Genomic DNA, 18,861 nt, shown 5'->3' on the forward strand with positions numbered 1-18,861 from the left:
TGTGAGTTTCATTAATCACGCGATGATCTAGTAAGTTTGGTATGTTCCCAAGCACGTATGATTTCCATAGTAAACTTCGCTGGGAGCATAACTCACTCCCACTAGCCTGCTGATACACAGAGACACAGAAGACAAAGTGATGCTACAGAGAAAGAGCACAGACTACGAGATCTGAAGCCAACCCAAGTGAGCACATTTCCATAGTGTATCCGAGCTGCACAGACACCGTGTTATGTCATGAAACAGGCACTGTGCCATTCACCTTTTTTCATACTTTCTATGCTGCCAGGCAGTTTAAAATTTAGGAAGAGTGTTGATTTCACACGGTAAACTTTAAAAAAAATCATGTCTCCCTTAGGACACTTTGGTTTTTTTTTTTTGGTTTTTTTTTTTTTTTAATTTTTTTTTTTAACGTTTTATTTATTTTTGAGACAGGGAGAGACAGAGCATGAACGGGGGAGGGTCAGAGAGAGGGAGACACAGAATCTGAAACAGGCTCCAGGCTCTGAGCTGTCAGCACAGAACCTGACGCGGGGCTCGAACTCACTGACCGCGAGATCACGACCTGAGCTGAAGTCCGCCGCTTAACCGACTGAGCCACCCAGGCGCCCCTTAGGACACTTTGTTTAAGGGATTGTCCAGTAAGACTTACCTGGTGGCAAGGGGGCATATATCTATATGAAGAATTGTTTGGACTTCCCATGCAGAAATAGGGGCTTCACTTTTCCTAGAAAAAAAAATGGCCAATCTAGAAGGAAAGGGAATTTCAAGTCAGTCAATAATATTGGAAATAAGTTTCACGACGAGAGTATATATAATTAAAACTACATATAACAGAGTTATAGATACAGACCACAAAACTGTATGCAGTAAGACTATATATAACTGAGAGATTATTACTCAAATGATATGAGAAGAATAACTTTAAATCTGGGAGAAAAATGTCAAGCGTAGGAAAATAATCCCACCAACTTTATTATCAGTGTAAGCTCTGGCAAGAGGTCGAGAGGAAAAAAGCTATTCCTTTTAATATCATTTTTTGTGGTTGACTGGATTAGTGGCCACTGTATTAAATCACATGGATTTTAATACATATCCTTTACCATGTAACTTAGTGGTAATCATCCACTAATAGCAAAGCAGTTTTCTTTATTTTTTTAATTTTATTTTTTATGAATATAATTCATTGTCAAATTGGTTTCCATACAACACCCGCTGCTCATCCCAACAAGTGCCCTTCTCACTGCCCATCACCCACTTTCCCCTCTCCCCCACCCCCTCATCAACCCTCAGTTTGTTTTCAGTATTTAAGAGTCCCTTGTGGTTTGCCTCCCTCCCTCCCTCTCTGTTTGTAACTATTTTTCCCCTTCCCCTCCCCCATGGCCCTCTGTTAAGTTTCTCAAGATCCACATATGAGTGAAAACATATGATATCTGTGCTTCTCTGACTGACTTATTTCACTCAGCATAATACCTTCCAGCTCCATCCACGATGTTGTAAATGGCATGATTTCATTCTTTCTCATTGCCAATTAGTATTCCACTGTGTATATAAACCACAACTTCTTTATCAGTTCATCAGTTGATGGACATTTAAGCTCCCCCCATAATTTGGCTATTGTTGAAAGTGCTGCTGCTGCAAACATTGGGGTACAAGTGCCCCTATGCATCAGCACTCCTGTATCCCTTGGGTAAATTCCTAGTAGTGTTATTGCTGGGTCGTAGGGTAATTCTATTTTTAATTTGTTGAGGAACCTCCACACTTTTTCAGAGTGGCTGCACCAGTTTGCATTCCCATCAACAGTGCAAGAGGGTTCCCGTTTCTCCACATGCTCACCAGCATCTGTAGTTTCCTGAGTTGTCCATTTTAGCCACTCTGACTGGTGTGAGATGGTACCTCAGTGCGGCTTTGATTTGTATTTCCCTGATGATGAGTGACGTTGAGCATATTTTCATGTGTCTGTTGGCCATCTGGATGTCTTCTTTGGAAAAGTGTCTGTTCATGTCTTCTGCCCATTTCTTCACTGGATTGTTTGTTTTTCGGGTGTGGAGTTTGGTGATTTCTTTATAGATTTTGGATACTAGCCCTTTATCCGTATGTCATTTGCAAATATCTTTTCCCATTCTGCCAGCTGCCTTTTAGTTTTGTTGGTTGTTTCCTTTGTAGTGCAGAAGCTTTTTATCTCGATGAGGTCCCAGTAGTTCATTTTTGTTTTTAATTCCCTTGCCGTTGGAGATGTGTCAAGTAAGAAATTGCTGCGGCTGAGGTCAAAGAGGTTTTTTCCTGCTTTCTCCTCTAGGGTTGTGATGGTTTCCTGTCTCATATTTAGGTCTTTCATCCATTTTGAGTTTATTTTTGTGTATGGTGTAAGAAAGTGGTCTAGTTTCATTCTTCTGCGTAGACCAATGGAACAGAATACAGAACCCAGAATTGGACCCGCAAATGTATGGCCAACTAATCTTTGACAAAGCAGGAAAGAGAATCCAGTGGGAAAAAGACAGTCTCTTTAGCAAATGGTACTGGGAGAACTGGACAGCAAAGCAGTTTTCTTCTTACTAAACTGGCCAGGGGAGTTGCTGGCAGGTGAGTTGGCCAGGGGACTTGCTGTAATCAATGAAATATTAGTGTACGTGACACTAGAGGATGCCTTAAATGTACTTCTATAGTTTGGGCTTTGAAGCCCCTGAAATACCTTTAGAAAACCACACCCAAAGTAACCACTGCCAGGGATCCAGCCAGGGGCCAGGGAACCAAAATAAGACACAAAGTAGACGTGAACCTATATTTAAGCTTCTAGTATGAAACAGGCATTACCTATTTATTACATATCCATAAGCAAGAAACAAACAAATTTGTTGTTGTTGTTTTTGTGGGGTTTTTTTGTTTGTTTTTGGTTTTTTTGTCAGCCACTAAGTTTTTCACTGAGTAAATAAAATCCCAAACCTGGCTATGATTTCTTGGCCCAATTTCCTAGTCCCTAAACTCCTATCAAAAAGAAGTAGATCATTAAAGCAATAAGGCTGCATGTTTGCTAATGTCCCTTTCAATTGTGGCCAAGTGAATATTGGATAAGAGAGGTCCTCCCAGAGATCAGAACTGGGGCAATGTGATTAGCTGATCAAGGAGCTCCTTACCATGAAAGGGTAAGGAACCCTTACTAAGGAACCCTAGCTAAACAGAAACAAAAATAAAAACGCCTTATTATTTTAGCAAAGATTTGAGTCATATGTGTATGTTACTTGCAATGGAAATCATCTTAACATGATAAATGATCTCATATATTAATATATATTTGTGAACAGTGGTAATTGCAATAAAGGAGAAATATAATATAATAAGAAGACATATTTAAAGCATCACTAGAACTTCTACTATGTTGAAGTAGATATGGACAAAGCAATTCATAGATCAGAGGCCCAAATAAAAGACAGGGTGGCCTTGAAAATGGGAAGTAACATTTGTGGAGGGGGAATAAAGTAAGACCAGAGGTGTAGGCTGGAGCAAAAAATGTCATTTATTCTGAAAGCAAAGGCATATCTGGAGTAAATTGTATAGTCAGAATTCTTTAAAGGCAAATAAACAGTTGATTGATAATGACTCAACTCACACGATGAAATAATCACATCTAATTTCACAAATAATTAACTTATGCAAAATAACATGAACAATTTTTAAAGTTTAGACAGTAAGTCTAAGGGGCACTTGGGTGGCTCAGTTAAGTGTCTGACTCTTGGCTTCCACTCAAGTCACAATCTCACAGTTCATGGGATCGACCCTTGCATCAGGCTCCACACTGACAGCATGGAAGCTGCTCGGGATTCTCTCCCTCCCTCTCCCTTTCCTGCCCCTGACTCACTCATGCAATCTCTCTCTCTCTCTTTCTCTCTCTCTCAAAATAAATATGTAAGCTTAAAAAATTAAAAGTAAATTTAAAAAGTAAAGTTTAGACAGTAGCAGCCATTTCTGCTTTGGTCACCTCCATTTCCTTTTAGATATGGAAAAAGCCTAGCAGACAATTGCAATAGCAGAGGGACTCACACTGTTGACAAATGAGAAAATGAGCAAATGAATGAATATACAGTATGACAAGATAATTGCATTCAATCCCATCATATTTAAGACCTATGGCTAAATAGAACTTTCCTTTTGCTAGTAGTTTCTGAATCCTCTTTTGCTTCCTGTGGCCTAGAATGCTTGTTCCTTTCCACTAAAATTTTTAGTACCAACTCCATCTTTTCATGTTTCTATAAGTAGGCATTCAAAATTCAAGACTTAAAAATAACTTCAATTAACATGTTTATGACTCTAGATTAAAAACCTCTCAATTAATTACAAATAATTTAATTCTTTTTAAAAACATGCTCTGTAAGCGATGGAGGGAGTTGCTGGCAACTTGTTTGTACTGTGTTGCTGCTGTTTATATTTTTGAGTATTAAAGAGTAGAATTTTGTATCTTTAGGGGGAAAGACCAAAGGACTGAATTTTAAAATAAAACTGAGAGTTCTTAAATCTTTAGGGTGGAGAGCAACTCTGGGGGCATTATGAATCATCCTTAGTCCTATTTCCTATACTATGTTGACCCCAAATAGATGGTGTCTCATCCTATCTCTCTATTCTCATTTCTGCCTGTCAGAAGCAAATGTAAAACCATGATGTGGGAATACATAAAATCCCTGGCCGCAAAACATTACTAGTTTTTTAAAAAGCAAATCTTATTTAATATAAAATAATAACAAAAACTGTATTAATCTAATTATGAGGTTTAGCCTTAAAGACATAAGGTCTGAAAAAGTACAAGAAAATACTAACAAAACTGTTTTTTGAAAAAAAACAAAACAAAACCTGGCAGGTACAACAAAGAATAAACTGTAAGTTCTAGAAATTAAGAAGTGTCATTGAAAAATATTCAAGTGGCCAAAAAAGCAGATTAAACTAAAGGGAATATAGAAATAATAAATTACATGATAAATATGTAAAAATTACTCATAGTAGAGTAACAAGAGACAAAGAGAAGAGAAACATGAAAGAAGTTGAGAAAAAGGATAAAAAACAGGAAATGTTGGTAAGAAGTACTTAGATATATCCTCTAGTAATACCAGGAGAAAATAGAAAGGGGGAGAGGAAAGATTCATATAGATAATGACAGTGAAATGTTTACAAATGATGAAATATCTGAATAATCAGATTCAGGAAGTATAATACACCTGAATACTGAAACAGAAGACTTATTCACAGTGAAAAACTGCAATACTCAATCTAGATTTTTATGCCCAGGTATACTGTCATTCAAGACTGAGAGTAAAGAAAATTTTAAAAAGAAATAACTCATTGAAAGTGTGTGTGTTTGTGTTTGTATGGATGAATTTCAAGAAAATAATTGAACACAGAACAAAATAGTGTGGGGAAAAAAAAGAGCAATGGTGATAAGGTAAAAATAGGAGTAAAGATTGGGGGCACCTGGGTGGCTCAGTTGGTTAAGCGTCCAACTTTGGCTCTGGTCATGATCTCATGGTTCATGAGTTTGAGCCCTGTGTCAGGCTCTGTGCTGACAGCTCAGAGGCTGCCTTGGATTCTGTGTCTCCCTCTCTCTCTGCTCCTCCCCTGCTCATGCTGTGTCTCTCTCTTTTTCTCAAAAATAAATAAAAACATTAAAAACATTTTTTAAAAAGTAAAGATTGACTAATGATTAAAAATGATAAAAAATAATAGCAATTGCCAAATGAAATATGTAACACAATGTGAGCAAGGGACTGAGGATAGATAGAGTGAAGGTGTGCTAAGATTTAGGAGGAGGGTACTTTTAGAAGGAGGGCATCGATATCAATTAACTTTAGAGTGTCCAGTGTGTGCTAACCATTTAAAAATAATGACCAAACAAGTAGAAATGGGTGTGTTACTTTCAAAGTTATGGAGGAAATTAAGAAAAAAGGAAAACTGAGAGGGGAAAGTGGGTGATGGACATTGAGGAGGGCACCTGCCGGGATGAGCCCTGGGTGTTGTATGTAAGCAATGAATCATGGGAATCTACCCCCAAAACCAAGAGGACACTGTACATATCGTATGTTAGCCAATCGGACAATAAATTACATTACAAAAAAGGAAAACTAACAAAATAAAAGAAAAATAAAAGTATACAGAGAGTGTGAAATAATGCGACAATAAATATATCATTTTTTAAAATAGATTGGTTAAATTTCTAGTCTAAGACAAAGATTCTCAGACAATTTTTTTAGTAATCATATTATACATTCTGTTTCTGTTCTGGCCAAACAGATCTACCATCTTGTCTATAAGAGCTTAAAACTGAGAAAAACACCAAAAACAACTTCCTAAAGAAAAATTTGAAAGGCACCCAAAAGTTGGGAGAAGAGACCAGGATGGGGTGGATTTACTATTTGCATTGCTTAAGTATGAGGGTAGCTGTAACCTACACAACATCTTAGGAAACTGAGAGAGCTATATAAAAATCTGCTGTATTTCTAAACTGAAGGAAAAGAAAACAGATTTATGTGCAACCAGCACCACTGTAAAGTGTGTTTATAGAAAAGAAAGAGTCAGATAGATGAACCCCCAAACTCTTTGTGTTAACTCTGCCATGACTCTGGATTACTCCTTAAACATGCAAATTCAGGGCAGAAAACAAGCAATTCAGCTAATGATAACATCACTGAACTGCTCTTTGAGCTGACTACCAAGAGACAAATTTGACGTTTTAGGTCCACCAAGTTAACTGTCTGATAAATAAAAATTTTTAAACTTTTCAAGGTGTATATCATAATCCAGAGACTCTACAATGTAACATTCATAATATTCAAGACATAATAAAAATTATGCAGCATAACAAATCAGGAAAATGAGATCCACTCTAAACAGGTTATTAGAAACCAATCCCAAGATGACACAGATGTTTGAGTTAGTAGACAAAGATTTAAAGCAGCTATACAAGCATGTTCTGAGGAATAAAGGAAAATATGCTTATAATGAATTTTTAAAAACACCACCACCAAATCTCTGGAGTAGTAGAACTAAATGGGAATTTTAGAATTAAATAATATAATATTGAGTTCCACATGTAAAGAGGTTGGAGTCACCACTATGTTAGAATTAGGGGGAAAAAAACTGAATAAACTAAAAAAGAAACATAAAAGAGGGAGAACACAGAGCAAACTGCTGCCCCTAAGACTGGACAATCGGGCAGGTACAGGGAGCCACAGCTTACCACAGCAAAGGCTCAAAAATGTAAACTGCCAAGGGAAGCATTGTTGGTGTAGGAAAATCTAAACTGTAACTGACAAATTGCTGGAGACTTCATGTGGACAACTCTGAGACTTAAAAACTCCAGGAAGGGAGCACATGGGAAGTCAGTTAAGCCTCGGATTTCTTTGGATCAGGTCATGATCTCCTGGCTTTTGAGTTCGAGCCCCACCTCAGGCTTTGTGCTGACAGCTCAGAGCCTGGAGCCTGCTTCTGATTCTGTGTCTCAGGCTCTCTCTTCCCCTGCCCACTCACAATCTCTCTCTCTCTCTCTCTCTCTCTCTCTCTCTCAAAAATAAACAAAAAAAATTAAAAAAAAAAAAAAAAACAACAACAACTCCAAGAAAACACAATCATGGGTTGGGGGGAGCTCAATAAGGTTCCCACAGTAAATAATGGAGAGAATTCCCTCATGTTTCTGGCAAGGGGAGGGGAAAAGGTACCATTTTGAAATATACCAGAGTACTCTGCTTTTCTTAACAAAGTCTGCCCTCAAGGGAAATGCGCTAATCAGAACCTAACCCGATGAGGTATTATTAGAGCTTAGCTGACCTGGGCATAGGGATATATCTTATTCCAGCTGGCTCTAGCCATCTTGTCTCACCTAACGGGGAGAAGAAAAAACCTGACAAACATTTGTGAAGTTTATGATCCTGAGGAATAAGCTCACTAAAAGACTTGAGAAACCACAGGACTACCCCAACACCTTACTATCACATTACTAAAGGCCTTCTTATTGCCATTCCTTTTACCCAGTATATTATGCCCAGTATCAAAAAAAAATTATAATACATACTAAATAAAAGGCAAAACATACAATATGAAGAGACAGAGCAAGCATCAGATGTTGGAATTATCAGGCTGAGGATTTAAAACAGCTATGATTAATGTGCCAAGGACTCTAATTAAAAAGTAGACAGCATGCAAAAGCATATGGGCAAAGGAAGCATAGAGAAATGCTACGAAAGAACCAAAAAGAAATTCTAGAGATAAAAAGCACTATAACAGAAATAAAGAATGCCTTCATACACTTAGTAGACTAGGCACAGCTGAGGAAAGTATCTCTGAGCCAGAAGATATATGAGTAGAATCCTTGAAAAGTGAAAAGAAAAGGGAAGAGACTGAAACAACATATCCAAGACTAGTGGGACAATTATGAAAGGTGTAACATACATAATGAAAATACCAGAGGGAGAAGAAAGAAAGGAGAGGAAAAAAAAATATTTGAAACAATAATGGCTGAAAATTTCTCCCAAATTAATGTCAAACACCAATTACATTTTCAGGAAGGTTAGAGAACTGTGAGCAGGAAAAATATCATCCAAACTAAACCTAGCCAAATAATTTTTAAACTAGAGAAAATCAACTATAAAGGAAAATTCCTGAAAGAAGCCAGAGGGCAAGAAAAACAGATTAATTATAGAGGAACAAAGATAGTAATTAAATCCAACTTAGCCTCAGAAGCCATGCAAGAAGAGAGTGCAGAAATACTTAATGTGTTAAAAGAAAAATAAATCCACTAACCTAGAATTCTGTCCCTGCAAAATTATTTTTCTGAAAGAGAAAGAGAAATAAAGACTTTCTCAGACCGAAATAAAATTAAGGGCATTTGTTACCAGTTAACGTGATTTTAAAAAAATGTTGGAAGAATTTCTCCAGAGAGAATTAAATAATGTAATTCAGAATGCCAGATCTACATAAAGAAAGAGCATTAAAGAAGGAGTAACTGAAGGTAAAATAGAATCATTTATTTTTTATTGTCAATTGATCTAACAAGTAACAGTCTGTTCAAAAAAATAATAATACCAACAATATTTTCTTATGTATATAGGTATGTATACATATTATATATATGTAAATGTATATGTATTATGTATATGTATATATATTCTTATATATGTATGCTTATGTATTTACCACACACACACACACACACACACACACATACTTATGTATGTTTATATATAACTGAAATGAATGATAGCAGTGATACAACGGATGGGAGGGAGAAATTAGTATTATTTTGTTATTATAAAGTATCCATACTACCCCTAACATGGTATAGTGTTATTTGAAAGTGGACTTGGATTAACTGTAAATTTATATTGTAAATTCTAGGACAACCATGAAAAGAAGTTTTAAGGGGTGCTTGAGTGGCTCAGTCTATTAAGCATCTGACTTCGGCTCAGGTCATGATCTCATAGCTCGTGAGTTTGAGCCCCGCGTCGGGCTCTGTGCTGACGGCTCAGAACCCTGAGCCTGCTTTGGGTTCTGTGTCTCCTTCTCCCTCTGCCTCTCCTCCACTCACGCGCTTTCTCTCCCTCAAAAATAAATAAACATTCAAAAAAAGTTTTAAAAAAGTATAACTGATATGCTAAGAAAGGAGAGAAAATTAATTCAACTGTAGAACAAGGACTACAGATAGAAAACAACAATGCACATGGGAGATATTAATCCACTGTATCATTAATCACTTTGAATATAAATGTTCTAAATGTACCAGTTAAAAGAGATTATTGGAGTGAATCAGAAAATTGAGACCCAACTATATGCTGTCTATGAGAAACCCACTTGTGACATAAAGATTTAAAGTAAATGGATGGAGAAGAATACATCATGCTATCACTAAATAAAAGAAAACAGGAGTAGCTATATTAATTTCAGACAGAACAGACTTCAAAACAAAAAAGTAATTAGGGGTAAAAAAGAGAATTACATAGTGATAAAGTGGTTAATTCTCCAAGACATAATAATCCTTAACATGTATGTACCTAACAACAAAGGGAAACAATATGAGGCAAAAACAAGATTTGTCCACAAATTTGATAACTTCAGTAAAATAGATCAAATCCTTGGAAAGCACAACCTGCCAAAATCACACACACACACAAAAGAAATAGACAATCTGAATAGGTCTACATCTATTAAAGAAATTGAATCAATAATTAATAAACTTAAAAAACAGAAAGCACCAGGCTAGATGGGGTCAGTAGTGAATTCTACCAAATATTTAAGGAAGAAATTATGCTAATTACCTACAATTTCTTTTGGAGGATAGAAGCAGAGGGAATACTTCCTAATTCATGCTATGAAGCAAGCATTACTTTCATACCGAATTGGACAAAGACACTACAAAAAAAGAAAACTACAGACTAATATCTCTCATGAACATAGATGCAAAAATTCTCAACAAAGCATTATGGGAGTTTCTTCAAAAAATTAAAAATAGAACTAGCCTATGATCTGGCAATTCCCTTACTGGATATATATTCAAAGAAAATGAAATCAGCATCTTGAAGTGATCCCTGCACTCCGTGTTCACTGCAGCATCATTCACAGAAGCTAAGACATGGGAACAACACAAGTGCACAGATAAAGAAAATGGGAAAAAAAAATCACATAGAACAGGGTATCATTCAGGCTTTCAAAAAAGAACAAAATCCTGTTGTTTGTGAAAACGTGGATGAACCTAGAGAACATCAAGTGCGATAAGCCAGGCACAGAAAGAGAAATACTGTATCATCTCACGTACATGTGGGATCTTTAAAAAAGTTAAACTCGTATATAGTGACCAAGTAGAATGGTGGTTACCAGGATTAGGGTTAGAACACAACAAAAGATGATGACCCTTCACACAGATTTAGGAAAAAGATGAGGTAAGGCCTAAAATCTCCCACCCAACTTTTTTGAGTGTCCAAGTATAAGTCAGGGATGGGAGACACCAAAACTTGTAATTCAACTGCTCAAAACCAGTGGTAAAGAGAAAGCGTTAAAAGTAGCCCAAGGAAAAAGAAACATTACCCAAAACAGGTAAGGATGATGGCAGATATCTTGTCTGAAATAGTGAAAGCATGAAGACAATGTAGCAACATCTTTTAAATGCTGAAAGAAAAATATTCTCTAAGTCTTGAATACTTAATATTCTTCAAAAATGGCATACAAAACATTGGATAAAGCATCAATGGAACCCCGAAACTAGAAGAAATGTTGAAGGCATTCTTTAAGGCATATGAAAATGGTATCATATGGATATATAAATATACCCAAAAGATGAATATTACTCATCTTAATTATATAGGCATATATAATATATATAGGCATATATATAAGCATATATATATACATAGGCATATATATATATAGGCATATATATACATAGGCATATCATATATATGATATTTTATTACTTAAGTATCTTCAAAAGATAACAAAGTGTTTAAAAGAAGAATAAAAATGTAATATAAGGTTATAGCAATATATATAAACATGTATACAGTAAAACTTTGGTTTGCCACCATAATTCATTCTGGAAACATGCTAATAATCCAAAGCACTTGTATATCAGTGAATTTCCACATGAGGAATAATGGAAACTCAGATAATCCATTCCACAATCCAAAAATATTCATATAAAAATGATTACAATACTGTAATATAATACAAAATAATAAAGAAAAGGCGTCTGGATGGCTTAGTCAGTTGAGTGACCAACTTCGGCTCAGGTCATGATCTCACGGCTTGTGAGTTCAAGCCCCGTGTCGGGCTCTGTGCTGACAGCTCAGAGCCTGGAGCCTGCTTCCGATTCTGTGTCTCCCTCTCTCTCTGCCCCTCCCCCACTCATGCTCTGTCTCTCTCTGTCTCAGAAATAAATAAACATTAAAAAAAAACAAACAAAAAAACAAAATAATAAAGCAAATACAAACTATAAAGAAAAATAAATAAATGAACCTGCACTTACCTTTGAAAACCTTCGTGGATGATGTGAGGGAGACAAGAGAGAGGAGGGTTTTTGTGTAGGATGACTTTATCACTAATGGAATCACTGCTATCTACTGGCTCAATGGAATCTTTCTGCATGGGGGACATTGGATACACCCGCAGGGATGTTGACTACACCACAGTTTTAATAAACTCTCGTCATATGCTGTATAAAATGTAACTGGCAATAAGGCAGAAGCGGAAAGAGTCTATATCTGACCTAGAATGAAGCAAAGCATTCCTAAGCTTACTCTTGTCTGGAAAAGCAGAGGACTGTCCCAGGTGCTTCAAAGTGACAAAAAATACACTACTGCCAGTTGTGGGCTCCTTCCAAAGTTCTGAAAAATCGCTGATTTCTGCCAAATACCGTGGTCTGACACGAAGCATCCGAGCATTTACTCGCAATCCAAAGTTTCATTGTACGTGTATAAATGCATAAAACATATAACAATAGCATAAAGACAGGAAGGGAGAAGCATAAGTATTTTACTATAAGTTTCTTGTACTATATGTGAAGTGTATAACGTCACTTGGAAGTAAACTGTGATAAAGTAAAGATGTATACTAAAATGACCTAATAAATATAGTTACTAAACCAACAAAGGAGATCAAATGCAATACTAAAAAAATTACTTAATCCAAAAGGAGTCACGAAAAGGAGATAAGGGAACAAAAACCAGATGGAACAAATAAAAAGCATATGGTAAGATGGTAGACTGAAATACAACCTTATCAATAATCATATTAAATGCAAATTGTCTAATGACCCTAATTTTAAAAATCAAGATTGTCAGATTGGATAAAAAGTAAGATTCAATTTTATGCCAGCCACAAGAAACACACTTTGAATATAAATTCACAAATAGATTAAAAGTAAAATGTTGACATAATAAAAATAATGCTGACCTTAATCAAAAGAAAGCTGGAGTAGGTATATTAATAACAGACAAAATATTTTACAGAACAAATTATATTACCAAGAGCCAAACAACAACCACATCATTGTATAATGAAAAAAGGGTCAATTCATCAAAAAGGCATAATAATCCTAAATGTTTATACACATAACAGAATTTCAGAATACAAAGAGCAGAAGCTGGTAGAACTGAGGGAAGAAATCAACAAATCTATAATTAGGTAGATTAACATTCCTATCTCAATAATGAGTAGAACAAAAAGACGTGAGGTCAATAAAAATACAGAAGACTTAAACAATCGAACCTTAAGAAACTAGAGAAAAAGACCAAATTAAATACAAAGTAAGCAGAAGAAAGGAAATAGTAAAGATCAAACCAGAAACTGATGGAACAGAAGGCAGAAAAACAATAGGGAAAATTAATAAAACCAAAATCTGGAGCTTTGAGAAGTTTAATAAAATCGATCTACCTATAGCCTATAAATCATGCCTTTTTATATTCTCTGTGTCTGATGCTTTGACTCTGAGGCTTTCCTGGTCCTGGCGAGATTGCCCCTCCTGGGGCTATCCAGCTCCTGGGGATAGTGAACAATTTATCTAAGAGCACACCTTTCACATGCAAACCAACCAATCCAGAACCCAAAAACCCCAAACCCCTCTTTCATAGGCCTCTCAAAGGACTCACATTTTGGCCATTGTTCCCGTGTCCTAATCAGCCCAGGACCAGATATCAGACAAGTAGAGATGGCCCCTAACTCCAGAGGCTGTTCAAATTATTCAAATTATCCAATCCTCAATTTATGTACATGGCCTTGTCTATTTTTTCTTGCAGAGCCACAAGAAACGCTCTCACCCACATTTCTACCTTGCTCACTCTGCCTCCTGACCCACACCGGTGCTTTTATACGTAGCCCTTTATGTGCTATTCTCACTCCTCTTGGGAATTGTAAATGACAAAGTATCTTTTCTTTTTTTTTTTAATTTTTGTTAACATTTATTTATGTTTGAGACACAGAGAGAGAGTGTGAGTGGGGGAGGGGCAGAGAGAGAGGGAGACATAAAATCCCAAGCAGGCTCCAGGCTCTGAGTTGTCAGCACAGAACTCCAAGCCAGGGCTCAAACTCATGAACCTTGACAGCATGACCTGAGCTGAAGTTGGACGCTTAACCCACTGAGCCACCCAGGCGCCCCCAAAGTATCTTTTCAATTGTAATCATCTTTTGATCTGTTGGCCTTATCATGTCTAAATAATGGTAAAACCTATACTTTAAAATACCAATCTGATTAGGAAAAAAGAGAAAGATACAAACTAACATTGGTAATAGAATAGATAATATCACTATAGCTTCTACCAATATTAAAAGCATAAGAAAATATGAACAATTTTATGTTCACAAATTTGAAAATTTTAGTAATATGGATAAATTCCCTTGAAAGAAACAAAGTATCAAAGACACTCAAGAAATATATAGCATGAGTAGCCTGTATCTATTGAAGAAATTTAATCTGTAGTTAAAAATCAGCTTACAAAAAATTTTCAGCCATGAATCAAAGCTTTTTCAGAAATAACAATAGCAATTCTACACTAACTTTTCCATAAAACTGAGTAGGAGTGAATACTTTCCAATTTATTCCATGAGGTCAACATTACCCGGATACCAATACCAGACACAGACATTATAAGAAGAGAAAACTAGGGGCAGCTGGGTGGCTCAGTCAGTTAAACATCAGACTCTCCGTTTCTGCTCAGGTCACGATCTCTCAGTTTCGTGAGCTCGAGCCCTGCATCAGCCCCTGTGCCGACAGTGCGGAGTCTGCTTGGGATTCTCTCTCTCTCCCTCTCTCTCTGCCCCTCCCCTGTTCACACTCTCTCTGTCTCTCTCAAAATAAATAATTAAACTTAAAAATTTTTTTTTTAAATAATGAGAAAACTATAGGCTATTTCTCACAAACATAAACACAAAATTCTAAACAGAATTTTAACAAATCGAATTCAACAATAAAAACAGGATGATACATTATGACTAAGCAGGGTTTCTACCAAGAATACAACGTTGATTTAACGTTAAAAAAGTAATCAGCATTATTTCCATATTTACAGTCTACATAAGATAACACAATCATCTCAAAATATGCTGAGAAAGCATTTTACAAAATCCAGCATCCTTTTATCTCAACGAGGAAAATTCTCAGCTAACCAGAAATAGAAGGAAACTCCCATAAAATGAAAAAGGGCCTCTGTGAAAAATTGACAACTAACATCACACTTAATGGTGAAATATTGTATGCTTTCCTCAGTAACAAGATCACGAACAACTCAAGAATCTCCATTCTCATCACCTCTCAGTAACAGTATGCTGAAGGTTCTAGCCAGCATAATAATGTAAGAAACAAAACATCCAGATTGGAAAGGAGGAGATAAAATTATTTTTATTCTCAGATGATATAATTCCCACCTATTAAATTTGAGAGGATCTATGAAAAAGCTATTAGAGCTACAACATCAGTTTAACAAGTTTGTAGATTTGCAGCAAGTGTGTAGGATGCAAAAGATCAATAGACAAAAATCAATTACATTTTTATGTACTGACCACAAATCATCAGTAATTGAAATTTAAAAAGAAATACTCTTCATAACAGCATCAAATATATTAAATATTTATGGACAACTTGACCCAAAATGCAAGACTTGCACACATAAAACTAAACAGAAAACCACAAATCATTGCTGACAGAAGGTAAAGGATTCCTAAATAAATAGAAAGTTGTAGCTTGGTTATGGGCCAAGAGATTCAATATTCTTAAGATGCCAGGTCTCCCCTAAATTGACCTATAAAGGCATTGCTATCTCATTCAAAACCCCAGTGGGATTTTTCGGTAAAAATTGCCAAGCTGATTGTAGAATTCATATGGAAATAAAAAAAGATCGGGGGCGCCTGGGTGGCGCAGTCGGTTAAGCGTCCGACTTCAGCCAGGTCACGATCTCACAGTCCGTGAGTTCGAGCCCCGCGTCGGGCTCTGGGCTGATGGCTCGGACCCTGGAGCCTGTTTCCGATTCTGTGTCTCCCTCTCTCTCTGCCCCTCCCCCGTTCATGCTCTGTCTCTCTCTGTCCCAAAAATAAATAAAAAACGTTGATAAAAAAAATTAAAAAAAAAAAAAAGATCTAGAATAGCCAAAACAACTTTGAAAAAGAAAAACAAAGCTGGAGAAATGAATATGATCTGATTTAAAGACTTACAAAGTTATGGTGAAGTATTAAGTACTATACTACAAAATATAGTGCAGGTATTAGATGATGTAGTATCATCATCAAGACAGACAAATAGACCAGTGAAACAGAATAGAGAGTCTAGAAACAGAATCACACAAATGTGAATGACTGTGTCTCAACAACGGTGTAAACAGAACTCAGTGGGAAAAGAATAATCAGTTTAAGAAATAATTCCAGGGGCGCCTGGGTGCCTGAGGTGGTTAAGCATCTGACTGTTGGTTTTGTTTGGTACAGGTCATGATCTCACAGTTCGTGAGTTTTGAGCCCCACATCGGGCTCTGGGCTAACAGTGTGGAGACTGCTTGGGATTCTCTGCCTCTCTCTCTGCCCTTCCCCTGTTCCCTCTTTCTCTCTCTCTCTCTCAAAAATAAATAAAAAGAAACGTTTCAAAAAAGTATTCTGAAATGATTGAATATTAATGTGGAAAGAAAGAAAAAGAAAGGAGGAGGTGGGAGGAGGAGGGAAGCAGAGAGGGAGAAAGGAAGGAGACAAGGAAAGGCTTTCATGTATACCTCATGGCTGATAGAAAAATTAAGTCAAGTGAAAGATATACTAAATGTAAAACCTATAACTGTACAGTTTCTACAAATAAACATAGGAGAAAACCTTTGTGACCATGAGTTAGAGATTTCTGACTTACAACATTCAAAGCACGATTCACGAAGTAACAGACTGGTAAATTGGACTTCATTAAAATTTAAAACTTCTACTTCTGTGTTTGTTGAAATGTACTTGACGTATAGTATTATACTGCAGGTATACAACATAGCGATTCAACATTTAAATACTTTAGGAAGCGATCGCCATGCTATGTCTAGCTACCACCTATCATCATACAAGTTATGACATATTAGTTAACTGTATTCTCTATGTATCACTGTATCACCATGCCTTGTTTATTTTGTAACTGCAAATTTGTGTCTTTTAATCCCTTTCCCCTATTGCACCTAAAAAGTTGTACTTTTTCAAAGTCACCATTAAGAGAATTAACAGATAACACCCAGATGCGTGGAAATATTTGCAAATTATGTATCTGATAATGTACTTGCACTCAGAATATATAAAGAGCTTCCAAACTCAATAGTAATAAAACAAAAAATAGTAATGAAAAATGAGAAGGTTTGAACAGACACTTCACTAAATAGGAGAATACAAATGGTCAAATAAGCACATAGAAAGACATTCAATAGTATGAGTCATTAGGGAAATACAAATGAAAGTCGCTGAGAGTTATCACTACAGGCCCATTAGGATGGCAAAAATTAAAATCCTAACTATACTGAGTGTTGGCAACAAGTGGAAAAACTAGAATTTTTAAACACTGTTGGTAAGAAGGCGATAGGGTACAACTACTGTGGAAAACAGTTTGACAATTTCTTAAAAATCGAACATACATACAACCATTCCATTCTGAGGTGTTTACTCAAAATAACAAAGCATATGTTCTTACAAAGATTTGTCCACGCGTGTTTATGGCAGCTTAATCTTTAGCCCCAAACTAACTGGAATCAACCCACATCTTGATTGGATAGCAGATAAATGCGTAAACAAACTGTTGTTGGTATAATAGAATACAGTTCTGCAATTAAAAAAGCATCCACTACTGATGCATTTAACAACATAGATGAATCTTAAAATAATTATGTTCATTTAAAGAATCCAGATGGTAGGGGTGCCTGGGTGGCTCAGTCAGTTGAGTGTCCAACTTCGGCTCAGTTCATGATCTCACAGTTTGTGAGATAGGGCCCCTATGTTGGGTTCTGTGCTGACAGCTCAGAGCCTGAAGCCTGCTTCAGATTTTCTGTCCCCACTTCTCTCTGCCTCCTCACTACACATGCTCTCTCTCTCTCTCCCAAAAAATAAACATTAAAAAAAAACTTTTTTAAAGAATCCAGATAGTAAAGAGTATATACTGTTTTATTCCACTCGTATTAAAAGTCTAGGAAACGCAAACCATGATGATGGTTTGTCTAGGACCCAGGCTGGGCTAAATGTGTGGAGGAATCAGAAAGAGGGATTGCAAAGGGATAAGAGCAATTTTGGGATATTATGGATACTTTCACTATCTCGATCGTCGTGATAGCTTCATGGGTATACGCACAAATGTCAAAACTTACCAAAGTGTACATTTAAAAATAATAGTCTACCAGCAAAGTCACGGTGCTCAGGCTTTATAGCAAGTTCAATTAAACTATCAAATAATAAATACTGTCCGTTTTACAAATTGTTTCAGGAAATAGAAACAGAAAGAACAATCCTCGAGTCACTTAACGAGGCTAATATTACCTTGAAACAATACTAGAATGGACTACTATGAGAAAGCATAAAGATAGGTTATCCTGAGCTTTAAGGCAGATGGATACCTTAGCTGTGGGTCTTCTGCTGAGAAAAGGACCAAAAGAACATTCAGCAGCACCTCCCATGCAGTTAGATTTACAAGGGTCACTGAATGCCCTCTGGCCCCAGGGCGAGGGGCAGATCTCAGCTCCCCCCACCACATATGCTCCAGCTGTTCGACTCTTGAGGTTTACCAAGCAGCCAACTGTTTAGAGACAATTTAACTGTAACGAGACCTCATAGCTAAGTGGTCTTTTATTAGCCCAAATGGAGTTCCATGCATCAGGGGGGGCCACCTGCCCCCCCAGTCCCTCCCAGTCCTTC

This window comes from Panthera leo, chromosome D1 (genome assembly GCF_018350215.1).
Source record: "Panthera leo isolate Ple1 chromosome D1, P.leo_Ple1_pat1.1, whole genome shotgun sequence".
Lineage (NCBI taxonomy): Eukaryota > Metazoa > Chordata > Mammalia > Carnivora > Felidae > Panthera > Panthera leo.